Here is a 22,719-nt window from a genome sequence, read left to right on the forward strand (position 1 = left end):
CTCTGCCAGTATATGAGTCATCTTCAACTCTGCTGTCTCTCCTTATCCATTTCTATTCCTTGGTAATATTACCTTACTCAATTTCCTTGGAGAAAAAGGTTATTGGGTATCTCCCAATAAAGGACAGTTTTTATCAATAATCAAGAAATGGAAATCAATAGCCTAGTCTCAGTGGTCATTCAAAATAGAAGAGCCCTTGACCTTCTTATTGCTGTAGCTGGAGGCACATACATTATTATTAATGAAACCTGCTGCTTCCACATAAATAAGACTGGACAAGTAAAAGAAAACCTAAAAGTCCTAAAGGAAAACATTGAAATTATTCAGAGAGCAAGAGAAGAAAATTACGGAAGCCAATCCTGGCTGTCCTCTTTCCTCTCCTATTTTTCTTCACCTTTAAAAGCAATACCCCTAATAACCCCACTAATAATTATTTTTCTCCTTCTCATGTGTGTCCCTTGTCTCCTACAGCTCCTCACCAGATTCATCCACCTAGTTGTTCAAACAACCACCCAAGAATATGTAAATAGGACCTTCCCGTTAGGAGAACAACAGTCAATAACCACCTCAAAATGCAAAACCCCACCAGGTGAGCTGCAGAAGGAAACCCCCTTCTCCCCCCGACAGGAGGAAGCAGCCAGAATGAGTCAACACCCTTTCCTCCACCCTTCACGTGTAAGCCTGACTGTCCACTCTTAAACCTACTTTATTTTTTATTATTATAATCAAAACCCAGGAATGACAGGACTAGGCCCCATCCCTGCAGAAGTTGCAAGTTTATTATTAACCTGCCCCATTGTGGAAGTGCCGCCAGCCATTTCCTCAGAAGGAGTCACATCCTGTGACATAGAACAGCCCCCCATCCTGAGCCTATCTGTCCAGATCCAGTACATTTCCTCACAAGAATTGATAAAGAAACCACATAGCCCCACCAACCCCTCTGGCACCCCTAGAATTCACTGCTCCTAGACCACCACCCCATAGCCATCCCTATAGGCCCTCAGGTCTTACCCAAGCCCCAACCCACTCCCACTAAGCATGTTCCCGCCTATAGATGTACTGTATAAATTCATGACTGTCTCTGCCAGGGGCAGGCTGAAGTTTCTATCTTCAGTCCCGTTCCTGTTGGATTTTCTCAGTAAATCCTTGCCTGCAGTCACTGGTCTCTGCATCCCAATTGTCTCACTCAGACATCTAACACTCAGAAGCACATAATGCTTTTTTTTTTTTAAAGATTTTTAAATTTTATTTATTTCTCTCTCCTTCTCCCCACCCCCCCCACCCCAGTTGTCTGTTCTCTGTGTCTATTTGCTGTGTGTTCTTCTTTGTCCGCTTCTGCTGTTGTCAGTGGCACAGGAATCTGTGTTTCCTTTTTGTTGCGTCATCCTGTTGTGCATCTTGTTTTTGTTGTGGATCTCTCTGTGTGTGCGGCACCATTCCTGGGCAGGCTGCACTTTCTTTTGCGCTGGGCGGCTCTCCTTACGGGGCACACACCTTGCGTGTGGGACTCCCCTACGCGGGGGACACCCCTGCATGGCAGGGCACTCCTTGCGCGCGTCAGCACTGCACATGGGCCAGCTCCACACGGGTCAAGGAGACCCTGGGTTTGAACGGCGAACCTCCCATGTGGTAGACGGATACACTAACCACTGGGTCAAGCTTTTAAGACACCTAATATTTTAGCACTCACCACTATAATCATCCTTCATTTCCCCCACAATCTCCTCAGTTTCCCACAGCATACTCATGTTTCTTAAGTGTCTCTTTTGTCATTTTCTCAAAGATCCAATCACTTAACCCCAGTCCAAGATAATCTTCCTATTCCTGTAAACTGTATTACAACTCTACAATTCTTTCAGGTCACTCATACAATTTTGCATTATACATTTCTTCATTTGTTCATTCATCTGTCTCTCCCAATGGTCTAATTGCACAAAATTATTCCCTGGTTATATTAGGTAAGTTTCCCTTTGAAAATTACTAAAGAGTTACAAATCCAGAGAAACTGTATTTCCAATCATTTAACCTGACCTCAGATGGCCTGGGCCCAACTGCCTGCAGTAAGATTAAACAATACCTTCTGGTTTAAAATAAAAAAAAAAAAAACTCATTTACAAATTAAATGAGGACTCTTCTGCCTGGTTAAAATTCTCTTCCTTATTCACCAGAAACCAAAGAGACTGAAATTGCAAGGAATCAAAGTCTTAAGGAGGATGCTTTCACCACCTTCTGGAGTTCAGACCTTCTCTCAAAAAAGTACCATTTTCATGGTGAACCCTCTTTATATGCAGCTGATAACTTCATCAACCTATAATCCAAAAGACACACTTTAATTAACCCAGGTGACAGTCAAGATAAATCTAAGCCAGGCATGCTCGCTTTAACACAGGATGGGCTGGGCCCTGAATTTCAAGAGTTGCAACACCTACTCTCTAGCTCATTGGACTCACCCAGGACAAATAACTAGGAGATGATGGGACAATGACCATCTCAAAGAACAGAGAGTCTACAACTGCAAGCAAGAGAGGCCCTCCATCTGTCCCATAGGATTGAAGCTTCCTCTCAATTAGAGGTAGAGTGGGCATCACCATTCAAGAATCCTCAGGATTGGGGAATGAACTATGGACTAAAGCAGGCTTACTGGTATTCTACTATAGACTTATTGTGATTCTAGCCATGGAAGAAATTATATCATTGATGTGGAAGCAGTGGCCACTGGAGGTTCTGAGGGCAGGGAGAGGGGAAAAAAACAGGTGAAATATGGGGGCATTTTCATGACTTGGGAATTGTCCTGAATGACATTACAATAACAGATATAGGCCATTACATATCTTGCCATAACCTACAAAATTGTGCAGGAGAGAGTGTAAGCTACTGTACTAGTCAGGGTTCTCTAGGGAAACAGAATCAACAAGAGATATCTGTTACTGGTATGTGATTTTATAAAAGTCTCTCATGTGACCATGGGGATGCACAAGTCCAGGTTCTGCAGACAGGCTGCAACCAGGGCTCTGATGAAAATCCAGTGAATGTTCTTGACGAGTTCTGGGAGACATTGCCCATCCAAAGACCAGCTGGTAAATTCTCAGTCAATGCCGGAATCACTTCCCCTTTTAAGGCATTCAACTGATTGGATAAAGCATCACTCATTGCTGACGGCCATCCCCTGATGTAATTGTAATCAGCTATCTATGACTTACCACTGCAGTAAAGTCAATGGAACTAAAGTCCATAAATGCCCTTGTATTACAGTTAGCCCAGTGCTTGCTTGACAAAATAACTGGATACAATTACCTGGCTAAGTTGAAACATTAACCTAACCATCACAGCTACAATGTAAACTATAATCCACGCTTAGTGGCAATACTCCAAAATGTTTTCATCAATTGTAATGAATGTACCACACTAATGAAGGATGTTGCTAAGTGGGAAAATGTGGGAGGTGGAGGGAGCAGGGCATATAGGAATTCCCTATATTTTTATGTAAAAATTTGTAATCGAAGTATCTTTTTAAAAATCTAAAATAGTTCGCCATCACAAACTGTTAGAATGCAATACATAAAAGTTAAGTTACAGTCAAATGTATACAGAAAAGAGTAAGAAATCAAGGAAAACCAGGTCAGATGGCCCCTCTTTGGAACTGGTGTTTATGTGTGACGAATCTGGACTCAGATGGGATCTCTCTTCATAAGACTTTCATGCTAATGTGCTGGAAGTGCAGTTAGTGTCAGGGTTTAAGATATATTTAGGGGATTTGAATCTCTGGACTGACAATGTGATAGCCAGGTCCTGAGCCTCAACAGACTCCAGCACCTACAATCTGACTTATTGGGCTCACCACACTCAGCTAAGATGGAGTTGAAGAAGGACAACCACCACACCATGGAGCCTAGAGTGATTACAACTGAAAGTGGGAGGATTGCATCCAGCATCCAGGTGGAATCTGAGCCTCCTCTTGACAGAGGTGCAATGGACACAACCAATCCAATGTCCACATAGAAAAGGTGGCATTGGATTGAGAAAAGTGGACATGATGGCTGATGGGTATGGGGAAAGGCAGGAAGAGATGAGAGGTGGAGGCGTTTTGGGACATGGAGCTGCCCTGGATGGTGCTTCAGGGGCAATCACCGGACATTGTAAATCCTCACAGGGCCCACTGGATGGAATGGGGGAGAGTGTGGGCCATGGTGTGAGCCGATGACCATGGGGTGCGGGGGTGCCCAGAGATGTACTTGCCAAATGCAATGGCTGTGTCATGATGATGGGAGGGAGTGTTGCTGGGGGGGGGAGAGGTGGGGTGGGGGTGGTAGGGTTCAATGGGACCTCATATATATATATTTTTAATGTAATATTATTACAAAGTCAATAAAATAAAATAAAAAAAAGAAAAAAAAAAGAAATCAAGGAAAGTGTCACAGCAATAGTGATAGCTGGAAACAAAAGGTGCAAGACACAGGTTCTCTAATATATTGATAATGGAAGTGAAAACTGATACAACTTTTTGAAGAGCTATAGTTTGCAAGGTCAGAGGTAAAGTGTGTTTCTTTTTCCATGACACAGTGTGAGTAGCTCAGATTTCTTTTTTTTTTTTTTTTTTGCATGGCAGGACATTGCACACTTTTTTCATTTTTTGTTTGTTTCTCACCTGGTTTTCATGAGATTGATATTGTTTTTTCATTTTAAGTAATAAGTTTCCAAATCAATTAAATCTGAGTCAAAGACTACATCTTAGGTCGTTTTGCTCTGTTTGTGATGTTTTATAGGCATTTAAAATTATAGTACTTTAATTTTAGGATTCAAAATTTTATCAAAATAACATATGTATCTGTAACCAACTCTTGGTTTATATACACACAAACACAATTCAATTGCCTTGATTATGGTATCCAAACACTCTGTATTTGATAAATGTCCACCTACTTTTTTTGTCATGGACTACATCCAATATGACAATAACTTAGGCTAAAATTCAGTTTTGTTATATTCTTCAGTGATTGACGTGCATATGTTAATGACAATTTTACATATAAATGTTTATAAAAATGTTTTTATTTGCATTATATGTAAAATCACTCTCCATATATAATTAACTAATTTTTAGTTTGAATTGACTAAGCTTGAGATCAGTGTAGTGTCCACTATTTTTGTTTGTATTTGCATGATATATTTTTGCTCATCCTCTATGCAATATAGATATAGTTGATTTATTGTGGGCCTTGTATTCATTAGATTTTATTACTTACATTAAATGGAAGCATTTTCCTAGGTCAACTCATTTACACTTGTAAAATGTATTATTTTTTGTTTTTAATTACTTTGTTTTGTTTTGTTTTTTAATATTTATTATTATTATTATTTTTTAATTACATTAAAAAAAATATATGAGGTCCCATTCAAACCCACCGCCCCCACCCCCCACTCCCCCCACAGCAACACTCTCTCCCATCATCGTGATACATCCATTGCACCTGGTAAGTTCATCTCTGAGCATCACTGCACCCCATAGTCAATGGTCCACATCATAGCCCAGACTCTCTCACGTTCCATCCAGTGGGCCCTGGGGGGATCTACAGTGTCCCGTAATTGTCCGTGAAGCACTATCCAGGACAACTCCACGTCCCGAAAACGCCTCCACATCTCATCTCTTCCTCCCGTTCCCCACACCCAGCAGCCCCCATGGCTACCGTTCCCACACCCATTCCACATTTTCTCTGTGGACATTGGATTGGTTGTGTCCATTGCACATCTATGTCAAGTGAGGGCTTAGATTCCACATGGGTACTGGATGCACTCTTCCAGCTTCTAGTTGTAGACACTCTAGGCTCCATGTTGTGGTGGTTGACCTTCTTCAACTCCATGTTAGCTGAGTGGAGTAAGTCCAATAAGTCAAAGTGTAGGAGCTGAAGTCTGTTAAGGCTCTGGGCCTGGGTGTCATATTATCAGTCCAGAGATTCAAATCCCCTACATATATCTTAAACCCAGCACCAACTACAATTCCAATAAAGTAGCATGCAAGTCTTGTGAAAAGAGATCCCCTCTGAGTCCATTTCCATCACGCAGAAACACCAGCTCCAAAGAAGGGCCATCTGTCATGGCAGTGAACCCCTTCTGCCATGACCATAGAACCCGTGGGTCTCTTTATCCCTCAAAAGAACCAATACCTGGGGTTGTATCTACCTTATCTGTCTCTTAGACTCTGTTCAGTTGTACATAGGGGTATTCCTTCTGACAACCTCCAGACTCTTTTTTAGAGACTCACAGCCTTATAATCTCATTTCTCCTTTCCATTTCCCCCTTACATTAGGTCAAACCGCTTCCCGAAGTCATGTTATTATATGTAGATAGGTATATTCTGCTGTTCTGCATTGAATCTTTAATTCAAGGTCATTTTCTAGTTGCTTCTTCAGCTGGTATGTGGTAGTGATCCCTCGGTGCCAGGGAGGCTCATCCCCGGGTGTCGTGTCCCACGCTGGGGGGAATGCATCACATCTACACGCTGAGTTTGGCTGTGAGAGTGGCCACATTTGAGTAACATGACGGCTGTCAGGAGGAAACCCCCAGGCACAATGCTACTCTAGGCCTTGTTCTTATTGCAGGTGCATAGGCTCAAAAGTGTAGCCATTAGTATCAAGAGCCCACTGTTGGGCCCTCCTTCCTTCCTGGTTCTTGCCACTGCACCTGGAGGATTGCCGCTGCTCTCCCAGGGCCCACGACAGTGACCCCCCGGCCAGGAGCCCAGTACCCCCCCAGCTGTTGTTTTTAATTGTTTCCACTATGAGTATATATAGACATTACCATATACCCTGGGCATATGCCCTGTATAACTCCCTGTCAACCATATATATCCTGTCAATAACATCCCATATCAGTATTCCTCCGCTGCCATTGTTGAACCACTCTGTGATCCAAAACTTCCCGTAAAGTGAATCCCAACATAATGTCAGCTTCAGAAGAGTCTTAGATCACCAAAATTCATATATACAATATACAGTATTTCCCCAGATCCACCATAAAACCTTTTCCCTTCCACAGCAATAATCTTTTAACTTATTCATATCATATTTCCTGAAACTGATGTACAGATTCCGAAACTATAGTTTTCAAACAAAGTAACATTTGTGCTTACTATGTGGTCCATACTTTAGGTTGTACAGTTTTCTAAATTTTTTAGTTATCCTATGTTTTGTCTTATGGTTTTCATTATTAGTCTGTCGTCCCCTATATGTTTTTGGTGTAATATTAGCTGTTTTATATTCATCCTCGTGTACTCTCACATAACTCCTCTTTTGCCCCCTTATTTACCTTTGTTCCATCCATTGCACGTCCATTTTCCCCTCCCCTTAGGGCCCACAACGCCTGCCAATCTAATGCCCTGGGAGCCGTCCTTTCTCACGAGAGATACAGTTCTCTCTATTCGACGGCATTAGTCTTCCCCAGGATATGGGTCCACCCCACCCAATGGTAGAACCCACCTTAGCAAAATAAGCCTTCAGCTATTCCCTCCGGAGTCCTCCCGCATCAGACCATACCCCCTGAGCGTCCTAACCAGGAAACCCTCCTACTTATACTTTGATACGTTTTACTCAACATTTAGTTCTCAATGAACTTCTGGCACTCTCCCATGTTTGTATGTTGCCCCTCCCTCCCACCTATTTCTTGGACCATATTACCCCTCTTCCCATCCCCAGCCCCCCTCAAACCCAGAAAACCCCACCCGAAGGTAACCCCTTGCCCCCATTTTGTCCCTTCTTTGTGCTCATACTTACCCCCAGCTCATCACAGATTCCACCCCTACAGACATTAACTCACATCCTTCCTCCACCCCCCGATTTCCAGTAAGCCACTTTTCCAGACTCTAGCTCTCTGAGGAAGTTAACTTATTTCATATCATTGAGGTCATATAGTATTTGTCCTTCAATGCCTAGGTTGCTTCACTCAACATAAGATTCTCAAGGTTCATCCATGTTATCATGTGCGATTGTAGTGTATTGGTTCTTACAGCTGAGTAGTATTCCATTGTGTGTATATACCACATTTTATTGATCCACTCATCTGTTGATGGACTTTTGGATTGATTCCAACTTTTGGCGATGGTGAACAATGCTGCTATGAACATTGGTGTACATATATCGGTTTGTGTCCTTGTTTTCAGATCTGATGGGTATATACCCAGCAGTGGTATTGCTGGGTCATATGGCAAATCTATGGATAATTTTTGAGAAACTACCAAACTGTCCTCCAGAATGGTTGGATCCTTCTGCATTCCCACCAGCAATGGATGAGTGTTCCCCTTTCTTCACATCCTCTCCAGCATTTGTATTCTACTGTTTTTTTCATGGCTGCCAATCTTATGGGAGTAAGATGGTATCTCATTGTAGTTTTGATTTGCATTTCCCTGATAGCTAGGGATTTTGAGCATTTTTTCATGTGCTTTTTAGCCATTTGTATTTCTTCTTTGGAGAAGTGTCTGTTTAAATCTTTTTCCCATTTTTTAAATGGGTTGTTTATCTTTTTGTTTTCGAGATATATGAGTTCTTTATATATGCAAGTTATAAGTCTCTTATCAGATATATGGTTGCCAAATATTTTCTCCCATTGTGTGGGTTCCCTTTTTACTTTCTTGACAAACTCCTTTGAGGTGCAGAAGGCTTTAATTTTGAGGTAGTCCCATTTATCTATTTGTTCTTTTGCTGCTCGTGCTTTTGGTGTGATATTCATGAAGCCATTTCCTATTACAAGGTCCTGTAGATGTTTCCCTACACTGCTTTCTAAGGTCTTTATGGTCTTGGCTCTTATATTTAGGTCTTTGATCCATCTTGAGTTGATCTTTGTATAAGGTGTGAGATGGTAATCCTCTTTCATTCTTCTACATATAGCTATCCAGTTCTCCAGGCACCATTTGTTGAATAGGCCATTCTCTCCCAGTTGAGAGGGTTTGGTGGCTTTATCGACTATTATATGGCTATATACATGAGGTTCTATATCTGAACTTTCAATTCGATTCCATTGGTCTGTGTGTCTCTCCTTATGCCAGTACCATGCTGTTTTCACTACTGTAGCTTTGTAGTATGTTTTGAAGTCAGGAAGTGTGATTCCTCCTATTTCGTTTTTCTTTTTCAATATGTCTTTGGCTATTCGGGGCCTCTTTTTATTCCAAATAAATTTCATAGTTAGTTTTTCTAGTTCCTTAAAGAAGGCTGTGTTGATTTTTATTGGGATTGCATTGAATGTGTAGATCAGTTTTGGTAGGATAGACATCTTAATAATATTCAGTCTTCCTATCCATGAACAGGGAATATTCTTCCATTTATTTAGGTCTTCTTTGATTTCCTTGAACAATCTTGTATAGTTCTCGATGTATAAGTTTTTTACCTCTTTAGTTAAATTTATTCCTAAGTGTTTGATTTTTTAATTTACTATTGTGAATGGTATTTGTTTCTTGATTTCCTCCTGATCTTGCTCATTATTGGTGTATAGAAATGCTACTGATTTTTGCGCATTGATCTTATAACCTGCGACTTTGCTAAACTCATTTATGAGTTCTAGGAGCTTTGTTGTAGATCTCTCAGGGTTTTCTATATATAGGATCATGTCATCTGCAAATAATGAAATTTTGACTTCTTCCCTTCCAATTTGAATGCCTTTTATATCTGGTTCTTGTCTCAGTGCTCGAGCCAGTACTTCCAAGACAATGTTAAATAGGAGCGGAGACAATGGGCATCCTTGTCTTGTTCCTGATTTTAGAGGGAAGGATTTCAGGATTTCGCCATTGTAAACAATGTTGGCTTTAGGTTTTTCATATATACTCTTTATCATGTTCAAAAAGTTTCCTTGTATTCCGATCTTTTGGAGTGTTTTTATCAGGAAGGGGTGCTGTATTTTGTCAAATGCCTTTTCTGCATCTATAGATATAATCATGTGGTTTTTTTCTCTCAATCTGTTTATATGGTGCATTACATTGATTGATTTTCTTATGTTGAACCATCCTTGCATACCTGGAATAAATCCCACTTGGTCATGGTGTATAATTCGTTTAATGTGTTGTTGAATACGATTAGCAAGTATTTTGTTAAGTATTTTTGCGTCTAGGTTCATTAGAGAAATTGGTCTGTAATTTTCCTTTCTTGTGGTGTCTTTGTTTGGCTTTGGTACTAGGGTAATGTTGGCATCATAGAAGGAATTAGGCAGTGTTCCTTCTGTTTCGATTTTTTGGAATAGTTTCAACAGGATTGGTGTTAGTTCTTTCCGGAATGTTTTGTAGAATTCACCTGTGAAGCCGTCTGGCCCTGGGCTCTTCTTAGTTGGGAGATTTTTAATGACTGATTCTATCTCTTTGCTTGTGATTGGTTTGTTAAGATCATCAATTTCTTCTTTCGTCAGTATGTGCTGCTTATGTATTTCTAGGAATTTGTCCATTTCCTCTAAATTGTCATTTTTGTTGGAATATAGTTTTTCAAAGTATCCTCTTATGATAGTCTTTATTTCTGTGGGGTCAGTGGTGATTTCACCTTTCTCATTTCTTATTTTGTGTATTTGCATCTTTTCTCTTTTTTTCTTTGTTAGTCTCACTAAAGGTTTGTCAATTTTGTTGATCTTCTCAAAAAACCATCTCTTGGTCTTGTTTATTTTTTCAAGTGCTTTCTTATTTTCTATTTCATTTAGTTCTGCTCTTATCTTTGTTATTTCCTTCCTTCTTCTTCCTGTTGGGTTACTTTGTTGTTGTTTTTCTAATTCCTTCAAATGTGCAGTTAATTCTTCAATTTCTGCTCTTTCTTCTTTTTTGATATATGAATTTATGGCTATAAATTTCCCTCTCAGTACCGCTTTTGCTGCATCCCATAAATTTTGGTATGTTGTGTTATCATTATCATTTGTTTCAAGGTAGTCATTGATTTCTTTTGAGATTTCCTCTTTGACCCACTGTTTTTCTAAGAGTGTGCTGTTTAATTTCCAAATTGTCGTGTGAAGTCTGGGTCTCTGTCCCTTGCAAATTTCCAGCTTGACTCCACTGTGGTCAGAGATATTGTTTTGTATGATTTCGATCTTTCTGAATTCATTAAGCCTTTCTTTGTGGCCTAGCATATGGTCAATCTTGGAGAATGTTCCATGTGCGTTTGAGAAAAATGTATATCCTGCTGTTTGGGTGTAATGATCTATATATGTCTATTAGATCCAGCTCTTCTAATATACTGTTCAAATGTTTTGTTTCTTTAGTGATTCTCTTTTGAGATGTTCTGTCCAGAATTGATAGTGGTGTATTAAAATCCCCCACTATAATTGTAGATGCATCTATTCTTTCACTTAGTTTTTCCAGTGTTTGCCTCACATATTTAGAGGCGCCCTCGTTAGAAGCATAAATATTTATGATTGTTCGATCTTCTTGACAAATTGTCCCTTTCACTAAAATATAGTATCCTTCTTTGTCTCTCACAATTGTTTCACATTTAAAGTCTATTTTGTCTGATATTAATATAGCTACTCCTGCCTTTTTTGGTTGTTGTCTGCTTGTATGATTGTTTTCCAGCCATTCGCTTTCAACCTCCATGAGTCTCTGGGTCTAAGATGTGTCTCTTGTAGGCAGCATATAGATGGGTCGTATTTCCTTATCCAGTGTCCCAGTCTGAATCTTTTGATAGGTGAGTTTAATCCATTGACATTCAGTGTTATTACGTTTAGAGAGTTATTTATGGTAGCCATATTTTGGTTGGATTTGTGTTTGTTATATTTTGTTTGTATTATTTTATTTTCCCCTTCTATTTTTGTCTTTCTTGTTGCTTTTACACTCTCCTCCATCTCTGACTGTCCTGTTTTTTCCTTTCTTCCTGCAGAATTCCCTTAAGAATTTCTTGAAGGGGAGGTTTCTTGTTGATATACTCTTTCAGTTTCTGTTTATCTGTGAATATTTTGAACTCTCCATCATTTTTGAATGCTAGTTTAGCTGGATAGAGTATTCTTGGTTGGAGATTTTTTTCCTTTAGTACCTTGACTATATCATACCACTGCCTTCTTGCCTCCATCGTTTCAGATGAGAAATCAGCACTTAATCTTATGGAGTTTCCCTTGTATGTGATGGTTTTCTTTTCTCTTGCTGCTTTTAGGATTTTTTCTTTGTCTTGAGCATTGGATAATTTGACAAGTATATGTCTTGGGGTGGGCCTGTTGGGGTTTATGACCAGTGGAGTGCGCTGTGCTTCTTGGATATGTACATCTGTCTCTTTCAGTAGATTTGGGAAGTTTTCATTCATTATTTCCTGCAACACTCCTTCTGACCCCTTTCCCTTCTCTTCTCCTTCTGGAATGCCTATAATACGTATGTTTGAGCGTTTTGCGTTATCATTCAGGTCCCTAAGTCCTATCTGGATTTTTTCTACCTTTTTATTGACCACTTCTACTATCTGTTTGATTTCCAATGCACTGTCTTCCACATCACTAATTCTCTGCTCTGCCTCTTCTAGTCTGCTGATATTTGCTGCAAGTGTATTTTTGATTTCTTGAATTGTGGTGTTCATTTCCATCATATCTGTTATTTTTTTGCGCATGTCTGCAATTTCCCCTCCGAGTGTTGTCTTCACGCTGTTAACCTCTTTCATTACTTCATCAAATTTGTCGGTGATAAATGTTCTGAGATCTTTCATTGCTTGTGCGAAGTCCTGCCCCCCTTCCTGATTTTCAGTTTGTTGATTGGATTCAGCCATGTTTTCCTGATTACTGGTTTGGTTTGTAGATTTTTGTTGCTGTCTTGTCAACATTTTTTCTTGACGGGTTTAATCAGTTCCTTAGCTTCTTTGTCTAGTCTTGGAGATTAATTAGCTGTTGTTTTTGCGTAAGTGTTATATCTTCTCTTTGTCACTTTGTTCTTCTTATTCCAATTTCTTATTGCTAGTTAAGCTCACTTTAAAGGAAAGTATTAGTGCTGGGGAAAGTCAATTGTGTAAGGAAGGAAAAAGTGTGAAGTAGTATTGGTGATATATGTTTACAAAGCAACAATATGAGTTCTGGGAGGATGGAGGTTAGATCATGTAAATTGTGTAGAGTTATAGTAGTAGGAAAGTACCTATAATGAGGTAGACGACTGAATATGGGAGGAATGTGGTACGTACTAAGAGGCTATTGTTTTCGTGAGAGAGGGAAAGAGAAAAGAAAGGTAATTGTTTCAGGGACGAATACCAGATGGAAAACTAAACAAAGGTATTAGAAATTAAGAGTTAGACACTTTGTGGATCAAAGAAAGGGAGATGGAATATAGGAGAGATAGCAGATGGTGGAGGATATCAAGTTGTAGGGGAAAGGGGATAGTGTAGATAGGCTAAATCTATTCACAGAGAAATGAGGCAGTGGAGGGTGAGGAAACCCAGCAAATGTGAGGTATTTCCTGTAGGACCTATTGTATTGTTAGGGTAAAATAGCATAAGAAGAATATTGGGGACAAGAAAGAGAGGATTGAAAAAAAAAAAAAAGAACAACAAGAACAACAACAACAACAAAAAATAAAAAAAATTAAAAAAACCAAAGAACAGAAACCCCGCCACCAGGCTCGGCTGGGCTCAGCTGGGTTCTGGTCCCCCGCCCGCCGCGGCTTGGCTGGGCTCGGCTGGGCTCGGCCGGGCTCGGCTTTCCCGCCCGCCGCGGCGCAGCGCGGCTCAGCTCTCCCGCTCGCGGCGCGGCGCGGCTGGGCTCAGCTGAGCTCAGCCGGGCTCCGCCCCCCCGCCCGCCGCGGCTCAGCCGGGCTCGGCCGGACTCGGCTACCCTGGCCGCCGCCCGCCGGGGCTCCGCGCGGTGCTAGCTGCCTCGGCTCCACCTACCCAAGGAGGGAGTCCTCCACACGTAGCTGGGATCTCCGTGTATATTTCACAGATGGATCCTCTCTGTTACCTTCCCTCCAAATCGATGTCCAGACACCTCCGGACCAGGAAAAATCCCGAAACAGCTGGTCCCAAAGAGTCTCCGACGCCTCCCAGCCGATTCCCCCCAGGAGCTAGTAACCGGGAAGTTCACTCAGCCACCATCTTGCCTCCCCCTCCTGAAAAGTCCCAATTTATATCTTATAGACCAGTCCTTTCCGTTACCTTCCCACCAAATCGATGTCCAGACACTTCCTGCCCTGAAAAAATCCTGAAAAAGCCTGGTCCCGGAGAACCTCCAGCGGTGCCCAGCTGCCTCTTCCCAGGAGAGACGGCAAGGCAAGCTCACTCAGCCACCATCTTGCCGGAAGCCATTTGACCTAATTACTTTGTTTTTAAAATTTATTCAGACCTTAATGTTTCACTGAGACCTTTAGTTCTTATTTTCTTGAATGGGTAAAAAATAAAATCTTAAAATATTGAAAAAAAAAAGTAAGTCTAAGCCAGGCATGCAATCTTTAACACAATCATTTACCTTGAGTTAGGTAAATCATGGAGATGCAATTAAGGAAACAGATTGTCATTCAATTTCTTCTAAGAGTCTCAAAATCAACCTTCCTGTCTTTTCCAAGAGGCCTCCCAATTTTATGGATTTTGGAATGTGCTGAGTAGTACTCAAGATCATCTATGGCAAGGAGATTCATACTAATCATTATTTCCAGGAGAACTTGTAATCTACCAATACTCTCTCAGGCTGTAGGCATCAGTGTGACTCTATATAAGTAGAAACATTTGGCCTGAAAAACCGTATTCAAGGAAAAATATTTTCATTGTTCTAGAGTGTGTTTATTTTACTACCAATCAAGGAAAACTACAGGCTTCTTCAAGTCAGATCTAGCTGACGTTCTAAGAACTGTAAAACCCTCTAAGATTCAAAATATTAGAGGTCCCAGATTAAATGATCTAGTTTCATTATTGATTATCCTATTAATAAATGGTCTTTAAATAATGCTTAAAATTTAAATTATAAAAGACTTCGTACATATTGAAATATAGATGAATAAATTATTTTAGAAAAATCAAACAATGCTTTATAATTTTAGGTACTGACATGTTTTCCAACAAATATTTCATCTTTTTTTCATTTTTAATTCATTCTTCTGAAATTATGAGAGCTGGAAAATGTATTTACTAAAAATTTCTTCACTTAAGCAGCTCTGAAAATACCAATGCTCTAATTGAACTGGTTTTCAGTTAGTCTAATTTTAAAATTGTAGTCTTTGTACTAAGTTTCCTGAAGGATATTAACTAGACCTCAGTTTTGCTTACAGGAGTAAGATAACATCTCAAAGCAAAACCAGACAGAACGGTATCAGGAGCACCTTACGACCCAGGAAATCTGTAGCTTTCCTCAGAGGGAAGAAAAAGCTTGAAATCCTCGGCTGAGAAAGGAGTCATTAAGACCTTGCATATGCACTATCTAAACTGTGGTTTAATAGCTGCTGAAACCCAGGTCAAGTTTAACGTGCTTGAGATGATGTAGGACTGAGAACTGAACATACTTTGCTCACAAGACTCGGGGAAGCATCACTTACTTCACTCTCTTTTTTTTAAACCTGTTTTTCTTCTCAACTACCCCCTTTTCTTTTTTGCCTATACAAACCTTAGCTGTCATTCTCACTTTCAACTGTTTGAGGGAAGATTCCCCCAGTTCCTTGCTTGTGCACTCATGATAAATCACCTTCTACCGAGAGACATGTTTCTACTTTGTGGCACCAAAGCATGATAAGCACTGCTTATGGTAACGATTATAAAACTTGCAGTCTTTATTACTTCAGAGCAAATATTTTAGGTAATCAGTTACTCCATTTTAATGGTTTTATTTTATACTCCTATGTGTTTTCAGCCTAGTTACCCTACAATATACTTGACACATGTGATAATCTCTTTTTTCACAAATGTGTTTATGTAGGAGGTCAACGCTGAGCTAGACCTGTTCAAGGGGTAAAGAGTCATACTAGCATATAAACTGGGGTCTGGTCCTACAGACTCTGAGCTATTTAAGAGAGAATTTAAAGGAAAACATTCAAGGTCATTTTGTTTACCTTATCCAGATATATTTCATATTGGAGGTACCAATCTCTCTTGGAAATGCCAATATTTTGCATGAAAAATTCCTCCAAAGTGATAGGCAAGTTCATTCAAACATGTTTGGATTATTAAAGAAAAGCATGATATTCGAAAGGTGATGAGTCCACCTAAGTTACTGATGAGAAAACTGAGAACATCTGAACTTGGGTGTGAAATCTGGACTAGAAACTAGTGCTATAAACATAAAGATGACATATGAGGGCAAAGGAATGGAAGATAATGCCTAGGTAGAAAGGCAGAAAAAAAAGAATGGCTGGAACTGAGTTCTGAGAAGATCCATAATTTACAGTTTCAGAGCTTGCTGGCAAATATGTAGGAAGTGCAGCCAGAAAACTCTAAGAGTTGGCCCACTCAACTGGGAGAGAATGGCCTCTTCAACAAATGGTGCTTGGAGAACTGGATATCCATATGCAAAAGAATGGAAGAGGATTACCATCTCACTCCTTATACAAAAATTAACTCAAGATGGATCAAAGATCTAAATATAAGAGCAAAGACTATAAAGACCTTGGAAAACAATGTACGGAAACATCCACAGGACCTTGTAATAGGAAATGGCTTCATGAACTTCACACCCAAAGCACGAGCAGCAAAAGAACAAATAGATAAATGGGACCTCCTCAAAATTAAAGCCTTTTGCACCTCAAAGGAGTTTGTCAAGAAAGTGAAAAGACAGCCTACCCAATGGGAGAAAATATTCAGTAGCCATCTATCTGAAAGGAGACTAATATCCTGCATATATAAAGAAATCCCGTATCTCAAAAATAAAAGGACAAACAGCCCATTTTAAAAAAGGTAAGAGATTTGAAAAGACACTTCTCCAAAGAAGAAATACAAATGGAAAGCATCTGAAACTATGCTCCAAATTGCTAGCTATTAGGGAAATGCAAATCAAAATATTCCTTTTCTAGATAAAAGGAATCCCTTTCTCTTTTCCCTTAAGCTTTCTATTATTCATAAAACATACATCTTTTTTCCCCTTCTTGATCCCTCCAGAATTTAGGAACTCTTACTGAATATTATATTTTTATGACAATGTAATTATTCACATAGGTTTAATCAGAATCCGACCTCATGATAACAGGAAACAATTGGAACACTGATTATAGAAACAAGACTTAGGAATGGTAAATTAAGAACAGCAGAAATTCCAAACCTATTGTCTCTTTTAACCTACAACTTAATGCAGTTGCCTGTACTTAATCAAATTGTGTAAAAGCTGAAAGCTGCCAAATGTGTTAAAGCCTCAGCCCACTTAACTGTGAGCAGACCCAACATTTCACCGCCACAAAATAGAAAACTTATAAGATTCTTCTATTTTCACCCAATGTGCCGCAATATTCTTCATGCTGCTACTCTGCTTCAACCAATGAGGAGGAACCCCATGACTGTAAATTGGTAACTTCACAATTAATGACTGCATACATACTTCTTGAATCAACCCAGAAGTCATTCTATGTATTAATGGTTTTTATGATAGAAATTCCAATGGTAAATTACAATCTGGTTATGAGGTTACCACTCACTATGAACTGATTGAATGAAGCAGCCTTCCACAATTTTCTTTTGCCCAACAGGACGACCTCTATGTTCTTAACTGAGCCTGCTTACTATCTAAAGGAGACTGTTAACATCTATATCAACAGAAAGATATGCTTTTGGTACAATCCATGATGTCAGCCTGCTATAGAAACAAAGAGAGTTCCTCACATCTTCTGGTACTCCAATTAAAAATGGACCAGGAATCTCCTTTCTGCCATTTTACTTTATCTATGGCTGCCATCATTAAGAGAGAGGTACACACCAAAATAAGTGAGCCTGAATTAAAAAAAAAAAAAAATGCCCTCATAGATTTTCATGAGAACTCAACAACTACCAAACCAGTTTAGTATATAGAGTTAAAATACAAATTAACTGAAAATACTGGCCTTCCCTGGCCCAACATTTTTTACCCAGATAATTCATAACACTCCCTTGGGGAAACACATTTGCCATATGAAATTGTTAGTGCCATACCTATGTTCCGAGAATAAAACTGGCAGCTGATTACTAATGGTCACAACATGACATGACCCAATTTCCAAATACTTCATACACTATACTGAAGATTATGTCTATCAGTATAGGACAACTTTCCTGGCCCACCTGACAGACACTCCATTAATTAGAATGTGGAACCAGGAGAATGGGTGTACTGGAAATGAAAGACAGCCCTAGAACCTCATTAAAAAGGATCCTACCCTATATATCTAAGAGTCTTAATCTTTGGGCTGTCCTTGTGCCCGCTGGGCCCTGAGCCTCAGGGGAGTTGCAACGCCTACTTTCCAGTTCCCTGGATTCATCCAGGACAACTTACAAGGAGGTGAGGATGGACAACTACCATACCAATGAACCGAGAGTTTACAACTGCAAGCAAGAGAATCCCATCCATCAGCCATATGGGATCAAGGCCCCCTCTCAATTAGAGGTGGTGGTGGGCATCACCATCCTAGAATCCTTAGAATTGGGGAATTAAATATGGACTAGAGTAGATAGACTTACTAGTATTCTACTATAGACTTACTGTGATTATACCAGTGGAAGAAATTATATCATTGATGTGGAAACAGTGGTCACTGGAGGTGCAAAAGGCAGGAAGAGGGAAAAAGAAGTGTAATATGGGGCTATTTTCAGGACTTGGAATTGTCCTGAATGACACTGCAATGACAGATACAGGCTATTATATATCCTGTCATAACCTACAGAATTGAGTGGAAGAGAGTGCAAACTACAATGTAAACTATAATCCATGCTTAGGGGCAACGCTCCAAAGGTGTTCATCATTTGAAATGAATGTATCACACTAATGAAAGAAGTTGTTAATGTGGGGAAGGGTGGGAGGTGTGGGGAGTGGGCTATATGGGAATTCCTGATTTGTGTGTGTGTAATATGTAATATTTTATGTAATCTAAGTAACTTTTAATATATACATATACTGAAAAAAAAAAAAAAGGATCCTAGCAATTATTACCAAGCGCCAAGTAGTAATGTTTTTGGACAAAGACCTTGATCAAAAGGGGGAAATATTAAACACAAATGAGTTTTTACAGCTAAGAGATTTCAAAGTGAGTTGAGAGGTCATTCCAGAGGTAACACATATGCGCAACTCAGACGGATCTCACTGACTGCCACCATAAAGAGTTCTCAAGCAGGGGGGCACCTGATGGCTCCAGAGACATCTAGACACTTTAGAAAGGCAGACAACCACAGGAAACTGGCATCCCACTGGGGGTCTTGAACTTGGAATATCTTATAACCTACCTCCCCGGTGTACAAAACTTAAAACTCATTTTTAATTTTCCTACACTTAGTTCTTCTGCTTCTTTTATTTGAACTTATAATTAGCACTACACCCATTAAATATATGTCCCAGAGACTTAAGTCTTCTGGCTGTTCATATGCTGGTTGAGCCCTGAATCTCAGCAAAGTTGCAGCCCACAACTACTCTCCAGTTCATTAGACTAACCCAGGACAATTAATAGGATGATGATGAACAAAGCCAAGCCAAAAAATCAAAGAGTATCTACAACTGTAAGCAAGACAGTTCCATTCATCAGCTCCATGGCATATAAGCTACCTCTCAATCAGAAGCAGAATGGACATCACCATCCCCAAATCCTCAAGACAGAGGAATGACCAAAAATAAGGGGCGAATGCAACTATGGACTAAAGTAGACATTATTATTCTAGTAATGTAAGGGAACTTGTAACATTGATATAAAGGCAGTGGTCACCAGAGGTTCTAAGGGGAGTGAGAGGGAAGAAAAGGTATAACATGACATTTTGGGGACACTGGAATTGTTCTGTATGATATGGACACAGGCCATTGCACATGTTGACAAATCCAATAAAATTGTGCAGTGTAAAGTATAAACGACAACGCTATACACCATGGTTACTACCAATGCTTCAATATGTGTTCATCAATTGTAACAAATGTACCACCCTAATGAAAGTTGTTATTGGGGGAAATTGTGGAGGATGGAGGGCTAAGGTATATAGGAAACCCCTATATTTCTGATGTAGCATTTACGTAATCTAAAATGTCTTTAAAAATAAAGGAAAAAAAAATCTCTAAAATTGTGTGGTACAAAATATAAACCATAAGCTAAACTAAGAACATGCTTAGTGGCAATGCTTCAATATGTATTAATGAATTATAACAAATATAACACATTAATAAAAGATGTTGTTAGTGGTGGAAGTGTGGGAGAGAACAGGGGGTGGGGTACATGGGAATCCCCTATATTTTCAATGTAAAATTTTTGTAATCTAAAGCATCCTTAAAAATAAAGAAAAAATTCACTATGGCAAAAAAAAAAAAAAAAAAAAAGACACCTTACCAAGCATTCTGATTCTGCAACTAAATCACAGGATATTGAACCATGGCCTAACATCTCTCAACAAAAAAAGGGCCCAGCAAAGTCCTGGACTAGTTCTAATTCTAGAGACTTAAAAATCGAACTAGCCAGGAAGTGAGGTAGACAATACCATAGGGAAAACGACTCCTTCCATAATGTAGATTAGGTCCTCATATAGACTTTACCTTACTAGTACTTATATACATACAATCCTCTATACCTTCTTACGCTTTCTCTGTGCACTACCTGGAAAGGCAATGCTATGGTCTGGTTCCCCTAGGACATTTCAAAGGGAGGTAACCTCACAAAATGGTAGATTTGGTTTCATAAACCCCATCGCTGCATAATGCAGGGGACCCCGTTGTTCTACCCATTCCAAGTATCTTTCTTGTCCCAAAGGCTTCAGTCTCTGGATCAAACTGCACATTGGTTTTTATCAACCGTGAATGTCAGACCAAAGATCCTCTTTACCTCACTTTAAAATGTCTTGTAGCTGTAACCTCACTATAGACAGAACTGCTCTAGAGCATAATGCAGATATCGTAGAAGAGCATGGAGACCTTACCCTGATAGTACAGACACCTCCGCAAACTACAAGTTACCCTGACAAGGCATATCCACTTTTAGATTTAAGACATTGGCTTTGCAATAGATTCACAGCACAAATAAATTTTGGCCACCTCCTTTTTTGTACTCTCACACCACAGACCCTTGGTGACTAAAGACAAATGATAGTATTCTATAAACAACATCCCATTGGCTGGAGTTACATTGTTCTGCCAGGCTATATTTTATCTGTGGATGTTTTCATAAGGTATGTGCCTGGGCACTAAGTTGCCTTCATAGCTGGAAATGTGTGGGCAATGTGCATTTGGTCTCCTCACTGGCCCCTTAGGAGTTTATAATCTGGGCTACATCCCTCATCTACATACTCAGGATAAAATGGATTTTACTGAGGATTTCATGGTTTTGAATTTCTCTCTTTGGCACATTGTTGCTACCTTGGCTTGATGTTAATATAAATGAAAACATGACTAGAAATCTGTCTATCACAATAGAGGAAATTACTGAACATACCGCTAAAGCTATCGCTGCACAGCAACAAGCATTAGATTCATTAGCCAAAATTGTTTAGTATTGCTGAACTAGGTTGCTCATTAGGTGAACAAAGGGGCATTTGGGACATTGCCAACACCATCTATTGTACTCTGGTAAGCAATACTAGGGAAACTGAGACAAAATTGCATGAAATAATTAAACAAGCCACATGGCTTCAGCAGCTAATGCCTTCCTCAGGGCCTGAATTGATCACTTTGATTTCAGGTGGTTTAAATCAGGGGAGCCAAAGCATTTTGGCATGTTATCACTCACAGTACTCATTACAGATTCCCTGGTGCACTGTTTTCTCTCAAGATATTTGAAAATGTGTCCCCAGCCTCTTGCGAACCAGCAAGTTTTTTATTTATCTCTGGAATGATGTAAAAATGATGATCAAGGAAAAAATGACACCATCATAACCACTTATGACCCATCATGAAAACAACCTGCAAATATTACCCCAAAACCTTAGGCAGTAATTGAAAATGGCGCCCAACACCTTAAACTTGTTCAAAACTTTCAATGGCTGAGAGCCATATCACAAAATTTATTTGTTAAATACACTAAATAGACCAGGGGAGTCCCTCATATTTAGCCCTGCATCAGCAAACTGAAGCTTAACTAAGTTCCTGCCCCTTGTAAGTGCTCATCACCCAGAACCTGAAACTCCTGAACAACCGGCCATAACTGCCAGGTTCCTTTCCTCTCTTCCTTCTCTGGGCATCTAGATGTGCTGTTTGTTTTTGTGCAGAATTTTCTCCCAGCGGCTCCGATTCTTTTAAATTCTCTCCCTCACTCAGTGCCCCATTTTCCTTCCACTTTTCACTTCTAGGATGCTCCAGGCTTACAACTGGATTGGTTTAACTCCCCTCCCTGCTCTTTTCTCCGGGAGGCTGTCTGCCTCAGGTTTCTTCCCTGCTAGGTTATCCTGCCCAGGAGGCCAGGCGGGACCGATCCTGGAAGCTGAGTCCCTCGGGGAAAGCCCACTCCGCGCTCAGAAAGCCGCCACGACAGTAACTGCACCGAGGGAGGGCGCCGCTCGGCCGCAGCCTTCCTGCGCGGTCTCTCCCGCCCCACCCCAGCCTGGTTCCCGGGGCTCCTCCGTGGCTTGTTCCGCCGTGGAACCCGCGGACTCGGGTCCTGGCCTGTACGAGCAGGGATCGAGCTCACTTGGTGGTTCCCTGAAGTCTGCGCTGCGAGGGCCCCGGGCTGCGCGGCCTCGGACCCCG

General features: G+C 40.2%; 1 protein-coding gene across 5 annotated transcripts in view; it reads right to left on the reverse strand.

The window, feature by feature from the left end:
- Nucleotides 1-22,719, reverse strand: part of LOC101447217 (zinc finger protein 596-like) — a 56,116-nt gene that overhangs the window by 32,854 nt on the left and 543 nt on the right. The gene's annotated exons all lie outside the window — the stretch shown is intronic.

The sequence above is a fragment of the Dasypus novemcinctus genome, chromosome 5, assembly GCF_030445035.2.
Source record: "Dasypus novemcinctus isolate mDasNov1 chromosome 5, mDasNov1.1.hap2, whole genome shotgun sequence".
Classification (NCBI taxonomy): Eukaryota; Metazoa; Chordata; class Mammalia; order Cingulata; family Dasypodidae; genus Dasypus; species Dasypus novemcinctus.